This window comes from Choloepus didactylus (assembly GCF_015220235.1).
Source record: "Choloepus didactylus isolate mChoDid1 chromosome 23 unlocalized genomic scaffold, mChoDid1.pri SUPER_23_unloc10, whole genome shotgun sequence".
Classification (NCBI taxonomy): Eukaryota; Metazoa; Chordata; class Mammalia; order Pilosa; family Megalonychidae; genus Choloepus; species Choloepus didactylus.
This window is the reverse complement of record NW_023637591.1, coordinates 152,922-166,895: the sequence shown is the minus strand read 5'-3', so window position 1 is coordinate 166,895 and position 13,974 is coordinate 152,922. Positions and strand designations below refer to the sequence as shown.

Below are 13,974 nucleotides of genomic sequence, written 5' to 3'. Positions count from 1 at the left end.
CACACTATGTATAATTCAGTGATAAACATTTAACATCAGAATACAAAAAAAAGAATCAGAAGCCAGATATGGGGGTCAAGTTTATTCAAGTGATGAGATGCAGGAGAATGACTACAGAACCTTTGGGGATGAAAGTCATATATTAACCATGGAAAGGAAACTGCAGCGCGCCGGCGTATGTAACATCTGTCTCTTCTGTTCTGTCCAAGCCCAGAGTTTACTCCGAGTCGCTGCTATCCAAACTGCATCCACTGGAACTGCTGCTTCCAGACTGGGAGGCGCTGCTGCTGCCGAGCCGGGAAGGCCCTCCCGAGGGCGTGGAGCCGGATTTCTCTTTCTTGGTTTGTCGTTGATCAGCCGTCCATTGGCATCCTGCAGCCGCTTCTCTCTTTCTTTTTTCCCGAGCTAGCTCCTCTTTTGACTTGGCTGCCTGCTTTCTCCCTTTTGTGGAGAATGGTTTCCTTTGTTTTTTCTGTAAACAAGACTTGACATATCTCTCCAGTTCTCCTAATCTGGTGGGTTTCAGGGTCTCAAAGTCAATCTCGATGTCCTCGGGGATGGAGCGCCTGAGCGAGCGCTCCTGAGACTGGGTGATGTGCACCACCCGGCCTGGTTCTCCCAGGCAGCCAGTGCATGTCCAGGCTAAGCTGGCGCTCCTCATTGTAGCTAACGGCAGCCCCCCTTCTCCTCCTCCCCCTCCCCTCCTCCCCCTCCCCCTCTCAGCAGGAGGCCGATGCCTGCTTGCCGCCCTTCCTCCGCTGCCTGCTGGCCCTGGTCCCCCCAGTTGGCCTTCTTGGCAGGAAACTTCTGCTGGGTCTGCTTGGCTGGCGGGTCCACCGCAGCCTTCATCTCTTCCTCGGCCTTCGCTTTGTGCTTCTTCTTCTTGTCTTTCTTCTTTTTCTCCTTCTCTTTCTTCTCCTTTGGTTTGTCTGCAGCCTCCTGGGGAGGGACGTGCTGCCCACGGCCAGCTGCAGTCTCCAGGCGGCCAGCAGAGGCCGGTTTGCAGGGGTCTGATGGGGCCTCCCCCGGCCTCTCTCCACTCTTCAGGTGTCGGGGCTCCCTGCTCAAGCATTTTTTCACAAGTAGCACAGAAATGACTGAAACAACCCAACTCCCAGACTTCTGTGGGAGGAAATAAATGAAATGGAGATATGGGCCCGTCTGCCCCCTCTCTGGTGGCGACTTGTTTCTGCCAGCGATTCTGGAGGGGTTTATACGGGGGTAGCCATCAGTATCCTAATAAAAATCACAAAACCGATTCAGATTCCGCCACCAACCCTTGGCAACCTGAGGACTCTGGTGAAGGCATGGGTGACAGATGACCATTTTTCTAACTGTTGGTCATCCTGACACTCTGTGTGTTTTGAGGCAGTTTGTCCAACTTTTAATTAAGTTTTGTTCATAATAAAAATCTAACTGGAAAAAAAAACCTTCAGGAAAATCAACCATACTTCTTATAATATTATAAACATATAAATTCTTTCTCAAATATCACCAGAGATGGATTCAGAGAATTCTTATAGGTTAGTAAATGCTACCCATAGATGAACTAAAAATAATTTATAGGATTAAATACAGACTTTGGCAAGGACATTCATTATTTAGTGCAGGAAGTCAACGAAAACTGATTTTATAAGGGAGTTCACAGAAATTTTGTTATGAAATGGAGATTACATGTATTGCAAGGAACATAATTACAGTCACCTTAAGGAGATGTAACAAATTTTTTTTTAAAAATTTTGTCTTTATTAGACAACTTGTGAGATTACAAAACAATCATCCAAGAAAATACAAAATTCCTGTATACCACCCCAACACCAACACCTTGCTTTGTTGTGGAATATTTGGTACAACTGATGATAGCACACTTTTGTAATTATACTAGCAACTAAAGTCCATGGAATAACTTGGGGTTCACTGTGTGTGTAGTGTAGTTCCATGAATTTTTAAAATTTATTCTTTTTCCATATATGTGATCTAGCATTTCCTCTTTTACTCATAGTCAGATATATGATTATTTCAGTGCTGTTAATTAATTGCATTCACAGTGTTCTATGCCATCTATGTCATCCACTAACAAAAAATTTCCATCATTCCAAATAGGAACCCTATACATTTTAAGCCTTAACTTCCCATTCTGTATCACAACCCTCTACCTTGGTAACCTGTATTCTAAATTCTGACTCTATGAGTTTGCTTATTCTCTTTGTTTCAAATCAGTGAGATCATACAATATTCCTCCTCTTGATTATGGCTTACTTCACACAACATGATGTCTTCCAGAGTCAACCATGTTGTCACAGATATCGGAACTTATTAATTTTTAGAGAGGAATAAAATTCCATTGTAGGTATATATCACATTTTATTTATCCATGCATCAGTTGATGCACACTTGGGTTGCTTCCACCTTTTAGCAGTTGTAAATAATGCTGCTATGAACATTGGTGTGAAAATATGTGTTCAAGTCCCTGTTTTCCATTCTTTTCAGCGTATATGTAGTACTGGGATTGCCAGGTCAAATGGCAGTTCTATACTTAGCTTTCTGAGGAACTGTCAATCTGTCTTCCACAGTGGCTACACCATTTCATGTTGCCATCAGCAGTGAATGAGTGTTCCTATTTCTCTGCATCCTCTCCAACACTTGCTATTTTCTCTTTTAAAAAAATAGCAGCCATTCTAATGGGTGTGAAATGGTATCTCATTGTGATTTTGATTTTCATTTCCCTGATGGCTAATGATGTTGAGGATCTGTTCCTGTGCTTTCTGTCTGCTTTGCGGAGATGTCTGTTGAAATATTTTGCCCATTTCTAAATGGAACCAACCTTGCATAACAGGGATAAATCCTACTTGATCATGGTGAATAATTCTTTTAATATGCTATTGTTTCTGGTTTGCTAGTATTTTTGTTGAGGATTTTTGCATCTATATTCATAAACATTGGTTTGAAGTTTTTTCTTGTGGTGTCTTTAAAAGGCTTTGGTATCAGGGTGATCTTGGCCTTAGAGAATGAGTTAGGGAGTGTTCCCTCCTCTTCAATTTTTGGAACAGTTTGCACAGAATTGGAGTTAGTTCTTCTTGGAATGTTTGATAGAATTCTGTGAAGCCATCTGGTGCAGGGCTTTTCTTTTTTGGGAGGATTTGATGACTGATTCAATGTCTTTACTAGTCACTGGTTTGTTGAGAAGCTTTTATTCTTCTAGTGTCAACACAGGCATTTTGTGTTTCTAGGAAGTTGTCCATTTCCTCTAGTTTCCTCTACTTTACCCAATTTCTTGGCATACGGTTATCTTATAGTCCTTTTTATTTCTGTGATAGGAGTCAGTATTAATGCCCTCCTTTGCATTTCTGATTTTTCTTATTTGGATCCTCTCTATTTTATTCTTTTTCAGTCTAGCTAAAAGTTTATTTTACTAATCATTTCAAAGAACTAATTTTTGTGTTTGTTGATGCCTCTATTGTATTTTTATTCTCTATCTCATGTAATTCCAATATAATATTTGTTTTTACCTTTCTTCTGCTCACTGTGGGTTTCATTTGTCTTTTTCTTGTACTCTAATTTTGAGTACTAGAAAAGGACAAACTAAAACATCAGATTTGAAATATTTCTTCTTTTTTAATGTAAACCTTTAGGGCTATAAATTTCCCTCATAACTTGTCCTTGGATGCATCACATTAATTTTAGTATGTTGTGCTTACATTTTCATTTGCCTGAAGACAAGAAATAATTTCCCTTGTGATTTCTTCTTGGATTCATACATTGTTTAAGAGTAAAATTAATTTTCTGGAGATTCCTACTTTGACATCTTCCCACATTGCCTCTAAGGTTGGGCTTTGATATGTGATACAATCTAAGAGGATAGTCTTGCAATTTATAATATTAATTGCAAATATATTTGATTGCATTTAATACTTTCTCCATATTGAAGCCATTTTGTTTTATACCATGGTTGGTCTTTGCTTTTCTGTCTGTGTATTGCCAGTACAAAAGAGAAAAAAGCAAGAACTTTACTTTTTGGATAACTGTCCGTTTGTGTCATTAGCACCAGGACTTCTGCACAGCCCATTATTGCTGAGGGACTGAAGAGGAATCACTCAATATCTCTATAAATCATCACATTATTCACATAAATGAAAGACAAATGACAGGTGAATGGAATCAGATATCAGATTTTTATTGACAAAGTTGTTGAATGACAGGAATTTGGTGTGTGAAAAATAGAGGTGTCTAACAATGAACCACAGCACCAAGCAGATCTGTCCACACAGACCAGGAAGGGTTAGGGAAGGACATGCCTGCTTTTCCATAACATAGAAGAGTGTAGAAATGAAGAATATCAGTAAGGATCACTAAAATGGTAAAAAAGAGACAAGATATGACAAATAAAAGCCAAAGGATACAAAAATAAGAATAAAAGTAAAAGTATAAAAGAACACCAAAAATATCCCATACCCCCATCCCCTCCTATTATTCATTTACTTTTTGTCCCCATTTTTCTACTCATATGTCCATACACTGGATAAAGGGAGTATGTGCCACAATTTTTTCCCAATCCCATGGTCGGTCACACCTTATAAACTACACAGTTATACAGTTGTCTTCAGGAATCAAGGCTACTGGATTCCAGTTCAACAGTTTCAGGTATTTCCTTCTAGCTCTTCCAATACACTAAAAATTAAAAAGGGATGTCTCTCTAATGCATGAAAATAGCATTCAAAATGACCTTTGGATCCATTTGAAATTTCTCAGCCACTGAAACTTTATTTTGTTTAATTTCTCTTCCTCCCTTTGGTCAAGAAAACTTTCTCAATCACATAATGCTGGTCCAGGCTCAACCCTGGTAGACATGTCCCATGTATGGGGGAGGGCAGTGAGTTTACCGGCTGAGTGGGCTTAGGGAGAGAGGTCACATCTGAGCAACAAAAGACATTCTCTTTGGTGACTCTTTGGCAAAATTCAAGGGTCAAAAAAGCCATCTGTGATGTGAAGATTAGTTGATGAAAGAAATCCAAAGTGATTTACCATCCGGGCAGAGTTTTTCTAATATAAATACTACAAACACACTAAATTTTACTTCTCATTGAAATATACATGCAAAAGTACACATTTATGTGTAGTTGATTTTTAACAAATGAAAAATCATTGAACCACCCCCATTTAATCCTATTTTACCAACACCCAGATAAAGAAGGAAAATATTACCAGAATATCTCCTGCCCCTTCCAGTCTTCATTCCTCCCAAAAGTAATCACTGTCCTGATTTCTCACATTGTAAATTAGTTATGCTGGTACTTGTGATTTATTTAAATAGAAGTGTAAAATATAACATTCTTTGTAACAGGCTTTTTTAACTAAACCTTATATTTTGAAATTTATCAATAATATTGCAGTTGGTTGTTCCTTTTTCTGGATAGTATTCTTCTGCATGCATATATCATTATTTATTCATTCTACTGTTGACAGAGCCTGTATTTTGCTATTACAAATAGGAAGCAGACATACAGAAAATTAAAACTTAACATCAGAGACTAATTAAACCTAAGTTCCACCAAAAACAAAAGGATTTGTGTTTAGAAGTAGGCATTGGATTCATAGACACCCACAAAGATTGAGTTGAAAAGTGAGGATGAAAATAGAATGTCTGAAAAATTTCCCAGAGGAGGAGTTAGACATAAGGTTCTGCACAGGTAGGTATCTTTCCCCTTCTCCACCCCAGCTTTGCATGAGACAAGGAAAGACAAGAAACAGGCTATGTCTTTGTTGCTCACATGTGGCCCTCTCTCCCTAGCTAAGCCAACATGGCAGATGAAATCACTGCCCTCCCCTCTATGTGGGATCTGACACTGAGGGGAGTAAATCTCCCTGGCAACATGGAATATGACTCCTGGGCAGGAATGTAGACCTGGCATTGTGGGATGGAGAACAGCTTCTTGACCAAAAGGGGGATGTGAAAGGAAATGAAATAAGCTTCAGTGGCAGAGAGACTCCAAAATGAGCTGAGAGGTCACTCTGGTGGGCACTCTTACACACAATATAGACAACCCTTTTTAGGTTCTAATGAATTGGAATAGCTAGCAGTAAAAACCTGAAACTATCAAACTACGACCCAGAACCCATGAAGATTGAAGACAATTGTATAAAATGTAGCTTATGAGGGGTGACAATGTGATTGGGAAAGCCATGTGGACCACACTCCCCTTTGTCCAGTTTATGGATGGATGAGTAGAAAAATGGGGGAGGAGACACCCAGTGTTCTTTTTTACTTTAATTGTTCTTTTTCACTTTAATTTTTATTCTTATTATTTTTGTGTCTGTGGTAATGAAAATGTCAAAAATTAATTTTAGTGATGAATGTACAACTACATAATGGCACTGTAAACAATTGAATGTACACTTTGTTTTGTATGACTGCATGGTATGTGACTATATCTCTATAAAAATGAATTAAAAAAGAAAAAGAAAGAGGCTATGAACTTGTAGATGTGGGAATAGGTGAGGTGGAGGTGAGAACCCCATTGAAAGAAGCAGGAGCCCCAGTGAAAGCCTGTAGACTGATCCCCCTCACTCTGCCCCTCCTCGGCTCCCAGAATTCTGGTGGCCAGGCTCACCACACCCAGCTAGGAGGCTGGAGGAGGCTTTCTTGGAGATCTGAAGCCACCCAAGGCAAAGGCTTCAGATCCATGTGCATCCTCACCCAGTGAACCCCCAGAGGAGCACTGAGAAGCACAGGCCCCCCCAGGCACACAGAGCCCCACTCAGCTGCTTCCCCCCATGCATGGGGATGTGAAAGTGTGGCCAGGACCCCAGTTACTTGAGGACAGAAAGGTGGTGAACAAAACTCTCACTAAAGAGATGGAAGGAAGGAAACTGATAGCATCAGGAGTCTCTCAATTTCTGCAGAACAGGACCTGGAGCTGATCCTTGTCTCCACTGCTCCCCCCAGTGCAGCAATCAACATCCTCATCTTAAAGAGTCCCTGTTCCTCCTGCTAGTCCCTTTTCCCCACATCACTGCCACTGTCTTCCTAAATTACAATTAAACTCTTTACCCTGGTGATGGCATTTAACCCCACCCTTCCAGCCACCATTCACTCACTGCATATTGGCTTCCCTGGCCTCTGGGTGATCCCCAAACACAACACTCTCACACCCACTGTATCACCCTCACCTGTTGTTTCCCTTCATCCTGCAGTGCTTGTCGCCAGGTTGCTTCACTGCTCAGATGTCCTCTCTTCAGAGGGGATTCCTGATGTCTCCTCAGAGCCCCCATTTCCCACACCCATCACTCCTGCCCTTCCCTGGACAGTCTTCTCTGTTATGTTACCATTGCATGACATCCTCTGTGCACTGTTCAATCTCTCTGTTCAGTATCTCCCTGTTTTGGTTTGCCTATAGCTGCCAGAATATAATATACTAGAAACGGTTTTCCTTTTATGATGTGAATTTATTTGGTTGTAAATTTACTGTTATAAGGCCATGAAAATGTCCAAATTAAGGCCTCAGGAGGTAGATACCTTCTCTGAGGAAAGGCTGATGGCATCCAGGGATCCTCTGTCAAATGGGAAGGCACATGGCTGGCTCTGCTGATCCTTCTCTCCTGGGCTTAGATTCTGGTTTCAGTGGATTTCTCAAAATGTCTCTGAGCTTCTGTCTCAGCTTCCCTGTGGGTACTTTTGTTTCTCCTGGGTGTTTTCTTTTTAAGCATTTCTGAGTTGTCTTCAAAATGTCTGCCTTTTATCCTCTCAGAGAGGTTCCAGCAAGGGGGTTAAGACCCAACTTGAATGGGCAGGGTCCTGTCTCCATGGAAACAACAAAATCAAGAGGTCCCACCCACAATATGTCTCCCCCACAAGATTCAACTAAAAGAACATAGGCTTTTCTGGGGTACATAATAGATTCAAACCAGCAGACTACCCCCACCACTTAAATATCTGCTCCATAAGGACAGGGACATTCTTTCTCACCTTCACTGTTCTATGATCTGACCCAAGCTCTATTTTGAGAAGTCATCCTTTACCTTCTTATAACAATTTTTCTGTCCTTTAATTTATCCCCTAACACACCTGCTAGAAGTGTCACTACCTGCTTCCTTCCACCATCACTAATACTCCCCAGTTAGTGCTCACTGCCTATATAGGGAGGGTCATTTGTGACTAGAACTACTAATTCTGGGGACACCAGATATTTCTGTGGGGGAGAAACCCAGGCTGCTCCTTCAGCTTTCCTGTGAGTTGTGTCAGATGGTGAGGGAGAGGCACAAAGGGTGGGATGTGGGGCTTCCCCAAATTGTCCCAGGGTATTTCTTCATGGTCAGAAAACTCTCAGTCCAGCATATGGCAGAGAAAGAAAATCATCTACAGCTGAACTTGCCAATTTTATTTTTTAATCTTTCTTATTTTAGAATATAATATTAAAGTATATTAATTTATCTCTAAGAATACAGTTAACTACACCCCAAAGTATATATTCATTTTTCAATGGTTTAACTAATACATACTCCATTTAAAAAAATGTTGCCTTTACTGAGGATTTGTGACCAACAGGAATTCAACCCTTTCCCCAAAAATACTCTTTCTGATGTATAAATGTCTCTGATCAGTATCTATATTTTAAAACTACAATATTTGTAATATACAGATATAATAACAAAATATAAATAGTTAACTTAGATTCATATATAAACAATAATCAGAAAATATTGTCTTGGGAAATGTAGTTTGATCTAGTTTCAATTTGAGCAAATGCTTAAGTAGTTGCAGTTTCTTCAACTACTGGAAGAAAGTTTAATTTTTTTGAAAAGAAAGTCCCACATTTCCTGGTGTTTTTCTGGAAGTTGATAGTCTTTCACTCTAAAAGGAGGAATTGGCCATGGAAGAGCTCACTTCTGAGACCAGGAAGAGGAGGTGGAGGATCTGCAGCCAGTGGAGGGGTCCTGCTGGATCCAGGGCCACCGTGACCTTCAGAGGGAGGCCGGCTGGGTGATGCAGCCTGGAGGCTCTGGGGGCCTGAGCAGAGGGGAGGGGGCAGAGCTGCTTTGATTCCCACACCCAGTACCCTGGTATGGTTCTCATGAGCCCTTTCAAAGACTTCAGTGTATTTAGCATCTCTATTGTCAAATCTAGTTTTGAGGATTTGGATCCTTTCTTTCTCTAGTTTTAGGGCCAATAAAGTTAATTTGATTAGCATCACTTTTATACTCTGCCTTTCTGTAGGTATCTATAAGATTGAGTATTTGTAAGGTTTCCTTCTCTAACTTAGCATCTACAAATGGGACAGTCTCTGCAAAACCCTATGAGCAAACTTATTTTGTTGACTGATTTTTCTTTGATCTGTGCAGCCAGTGTGTTGGCAACTTGCTCTTCCCATCTTACTTAAATCTGTCTTCTAGCAAACTGGACAAAATCTGAAAAGCAATAAGGGTCCCACCTGTAAGCTGATGACAGGTAGAGGCAGTGGAATGTGAGGTCTGGGATCATGTCATATGGCAGCAGCTCCATCACCACCTCCTGCAGCTCCCCAAAGATCAGCCCAAAGTCAGGCTCCAGGGAGGTTTGCAGCCCTTCTGTAACACTGTAGTGACCCTCAGGGCTCTGCCCAGTAACCATGAATTCATCAGCCACTAAAAGGATTCCATGTGGAACACTACGTGGAAGCTTGGATAGGTCATAAGTGAGAGGGTCTGGAGATGAGGGGAGACCTGGAAAATAAAATGTCCTTGTGTCAATTACATTCTAATGATCATACTTATTTCTTTCTAATTATTTTTCTTAAAGTGATGTAAAATTGAAAAACTGTGAATTGTGCCCATCTTAACTGAATGTCAAATTTGTAAAACTTTCACTATTTTGTACCCCCAGTATCCAACAACCTATCAAGATATGAATCATTCATTTCCAAGAGAGCCACTGAAGCCAGAAGCTGAAAATCACAGAACCCTGAGAGAAGGACCAGCAGACACCAGCTATGTGCCTTCCCATGTGACAGAGGTGTCCAAATGTCAGCAGCCTTTCTTCAGAGAAGGTATCCTCAGAATTGATGTCTTAATTTGGACATTTTCATGGCCTTAGAACTGTAAATTTGCAAACTAATAAGTCCACATTGTAAAAGCCAACCCATTTTTGGTATACTGCATTCTGGTAGCTTTAGCAAACCAAAACAGATCCCGTTCAGCAGTATCATGAGCTGCACTTAATTGTCATTCTCTATTTGCTCCTTTTTTTAATTGTGGGAACATATTATATTTATACAATATAAATGCTCCTGTCTCAACCACCCCTAACCATACCATTCAATGTTCTTCATCACATTCACAATGTTGTGGTGCCCTCATCACCTTCCACTACTGATACTTTTCCATCTCCCCAAACAGAGCCCCTATCCCAATTATGCATTAATTCCCCTTTCACCCTGCCCCCACTGTGGTAATCTGTACTGTAAATTCTGCCTTGTGATCCTCATAATCTCTGATATTATTTTGTAGTTACCATAAGGCTTAAATTTAATATCATAGATCTATTACAATCTCATTTGAAACTATGTTCCTCTCCCCCTACATGCCCCCACCTTTATGTAGTTCTTATTAACAGATTATAAAGTTAATACATTAGGAAGAAAAATCAGTTTTATCATAATATTTTATGCATTTGTCTTTTGGATCCTGCAGGAAGTAAAAAGTGGGGTTACAAACCAAAAACAAAATAGTACTGGCATTTATATTTACCCATGTCATTGTCCTCTCTGGAGATCTTTATTTCTCATGTGGCTCAATCTATTGTCTATTGTCCTTTCCTTTCAGTCTGAAAAACTCTCTTTAGCATCTCTTGTAGGACAGGTATAGTGGAGATGAAGTCCCTCTGCCTTTGTTTCTCTGCCTTAATCACATCCTCATTATTGAAAGAGTTTTGCTTCATATAGAATTTTTGGTTGGCAATTTTTTGCTATCAGCACTTTATCTGTGTCATTCCACTGCCTTTCTGCTTCCATGGTTTCCAGCGAGAAATCAGGACAATTTTATTGAGGCTGTCCTCTAGGTGACATATCCCTTCTCTATTGGGGTTTTCAGAATTCTCTCTATCTTTGTCATTCAACAGTCTGATTATAATATTCCCATACGTGTGTATATTTGGGTTTATCCTGTTTGGACTTCATTGAGTGTCTTAGATGTGTATATTCATGCCTTTCATTAAATTTGGGAAGTTTTCAGCCATTAATTCTTTGAATATTAACTCTACCCCTTCCTTTCTCCCCCCACCCCTCTCTCCTTCCCTTCCTACCTTCCAGTCTTTATTTTTTCTTCCTTTCTCCTTCCTGGTCTTCCTCAATGCATATATTGGTACAGATGATGGTGCCCCACATGCTTGTTACATCCCATTCACATTTCTTCATTCATCCTTCTTTTTGCTCCTCACACTCTTTGATTTCAAATGTCTTATCTTCAAGTTCACTGATTCTTTCTTCTTAAGAAACTGCTCTAATCTGCTGTTGAAGCCCTTGATAGAACTATTTTCTGTTTCAGTGATCTTCATCTCTTTGTTTCCTTTTTATAATGCCCATCTCTCTGTTCATATTCTCTTTGTGTCCATCTACCATTTTCCTTATTTCCTTCATTTCTTTGTCCAGGTTGTCCTTTAACTCTTTGAACATATTTAGGACCATTTAAAAAATCTTTGCCTGGTATATCCCAGGTCTGGTCTGCCTTGTTGATGGTTTCTAATGAGTTAATCATCTGTTTTGCCCAGGCCATCACTAAGTTTGTCTTTGTAGGTTTGGTAATCTTTGGTTGAAACCTGGACATTTTGATATTTTAATATCTTATGGCTGAAATTTAGATGTGTTTTCTGCTCCTTAAGCTTGTATGCAGCTTGTGTTATGACCATATTTTCCTTGAACACCAGGAGCTGGATTTCATCCTTGCTAGTCTCTACTCCAAGGCACAGGGGCTACAGGTGCTGCTGGATGTAGGTGACCTCTGGACTGTTACCAAAGCCATCTGGACACTGCTGGGCTATTCCAGACAGGTCATTGTTATCCTGAGTTGGGGGAGCAGAGTGTGAAGGATCCAGGGTGGGGAGGGGAAGTGGGATGGGGGTGAGGAAAAGGGTGAGGAGGAGGAGGCTGCAGGGATGGCTGCATGCTCCACACCCACCACTGAACTCTTGCAGACTATGCACCAAGCTGGTGTCAGGTGGGTGGTAGGTAGGCTGGTGAACAGAATGGCCACAGGTCCTTTTTATAAACACTTGTTTTCATTTCCCAGAGTGAATACATGGTAGTAGAAAAGCTTGATCACATGGCAGGTGTATGTAACATTCTTCTATTTTTTTAAACAACTGAGGATGTTTACATGACATAAAATTTGTAAAATTAAATATACATTTTTTGTAAATGTACAGTTATGCAACCCTCACCACAACCCAATTTTACCTTTCCATTCCCTCCAAATTTTCCTTTAATATACTCCATTAGCTGCATTTGACACAGTCTCATGTCCCAGAAATCTGTTAGTGTCTGGTTCACTACAGCCTCCTCTTTGTTTGTTATTTAACTGACTTCACTGCCCTTTCCCCTCTCCCTCTTTGCTGGGTTCTCTTTTCCTCCAAAGCCTCTCAGCATAAGTGTGTCCTCAGGGCTCTGTCCTCAGAGTACTTTCCTTCTTCAGCACCATGTTCCCTCACTGAACATCTCGTCTTTGAACACCATCTATACCGGCATGGCTTCTCCCTTCATTCATCCATCTCAATCCTTTCCATGCAGTCCTGATAAACACACAGCTGCTTCATGACACCTCCATGTGGATGGCTAACATGACAATATGGGGACTCTCAGCATCTCCCTGGAACCTGCTCCTCCTCTGGCTCCCACTTTCCATGTACAGGGACTCCACTTGACAGGGGTTCTGGTGACCCCTTTGCTACCTTTCTTGACTTCTCACTTTCCCCCCACCCCCCATCCATCCCATCTCCATGTCCTGTGCTTCTTCATCAGAACAAGACCACAACTGTCCCTTCTCTTTGCCTCCAACTTTCTTCCCTGGTCAGCACAGCCAATGACAGGATGACTGTGGTTTCCTCCTTCTTCTCCCTCTTCTCCCTCTTGCCCCTACGTTTGCTTAAGTTCATGGAAAAGGGTGTATTTTGACATTGTTTGTATTCTCTGTATTTTATGCATTAAGTAAAATTTATCGCTCATGGTGATCAAATATTCAATATCTTCCCTTATTCTCTGCTTATTCTATCAATTGCTGAGAGAATTGTAAAAAAAAAAAAAAATGTCCAACTCTTTGACATATTGCAGTTTCATCACTTTTCAAAAGCCATGCTTTTCCTAATTTTTTAATCTTTTATTTGATATTGAGAAAGTTAAATAAGTTTTATTACTTTAAAAGCATTTACATGGTATATTGTTTTCCTCCTTTTACTGTCAAGTTTGCTGGATGTCAGGTGATTTTCTTAGATCTATATATATGTATAGATATATTTCTTTCTGAATCCACTTGACAATTTTGATCATTTAAGAAGAATATTTATATTCAATATAATTACTGTTAAATATAACCAAAATTCATGTTTAATATAAAGATTGTTAAATATAGTTAAATTACAATTCTTATAATTCATCCAATTACTGTATTTAAATAGGCCTCCTTTTCATGTGCCATTTGTGCTCTCTGTTATATGTTCTTTTTTTCTTCTAACGCCTTCTTTTAGACTTAATTATATTTGTTCAATTTTTCTCTCCTATATATTTGGATAAGATGCATTATTTTAACACATTTTTAGAGTTTACCTGAGAAATTACAACATTTTCACTTCCCTTATCAAATCTGAAATTAATTATTCTTTATTGACTTCACAAATAATGTATTTTAAAACACCTTAGATCCATTTACCCATCTTATGATATACATTATTTTATTGTGTATTTAACAATTTATTGATGTTCCAGCACACAGATATCCTTTCTATTATTTCTATTC

General features: G+C 40.0%; 1 pseudogene; it reads right to left on the bottom strand.

Annotated features, from left to right (window-relative positions):
• Window positions 1-217: 217 nt before the first annotated feature.
• LOC119524948 lies at window positions 218-9,604 on the bottom strand (annotated as a pseudogene).
• Window positions 9,605-13,974: the final 4,370 nt, after the last annotated feature.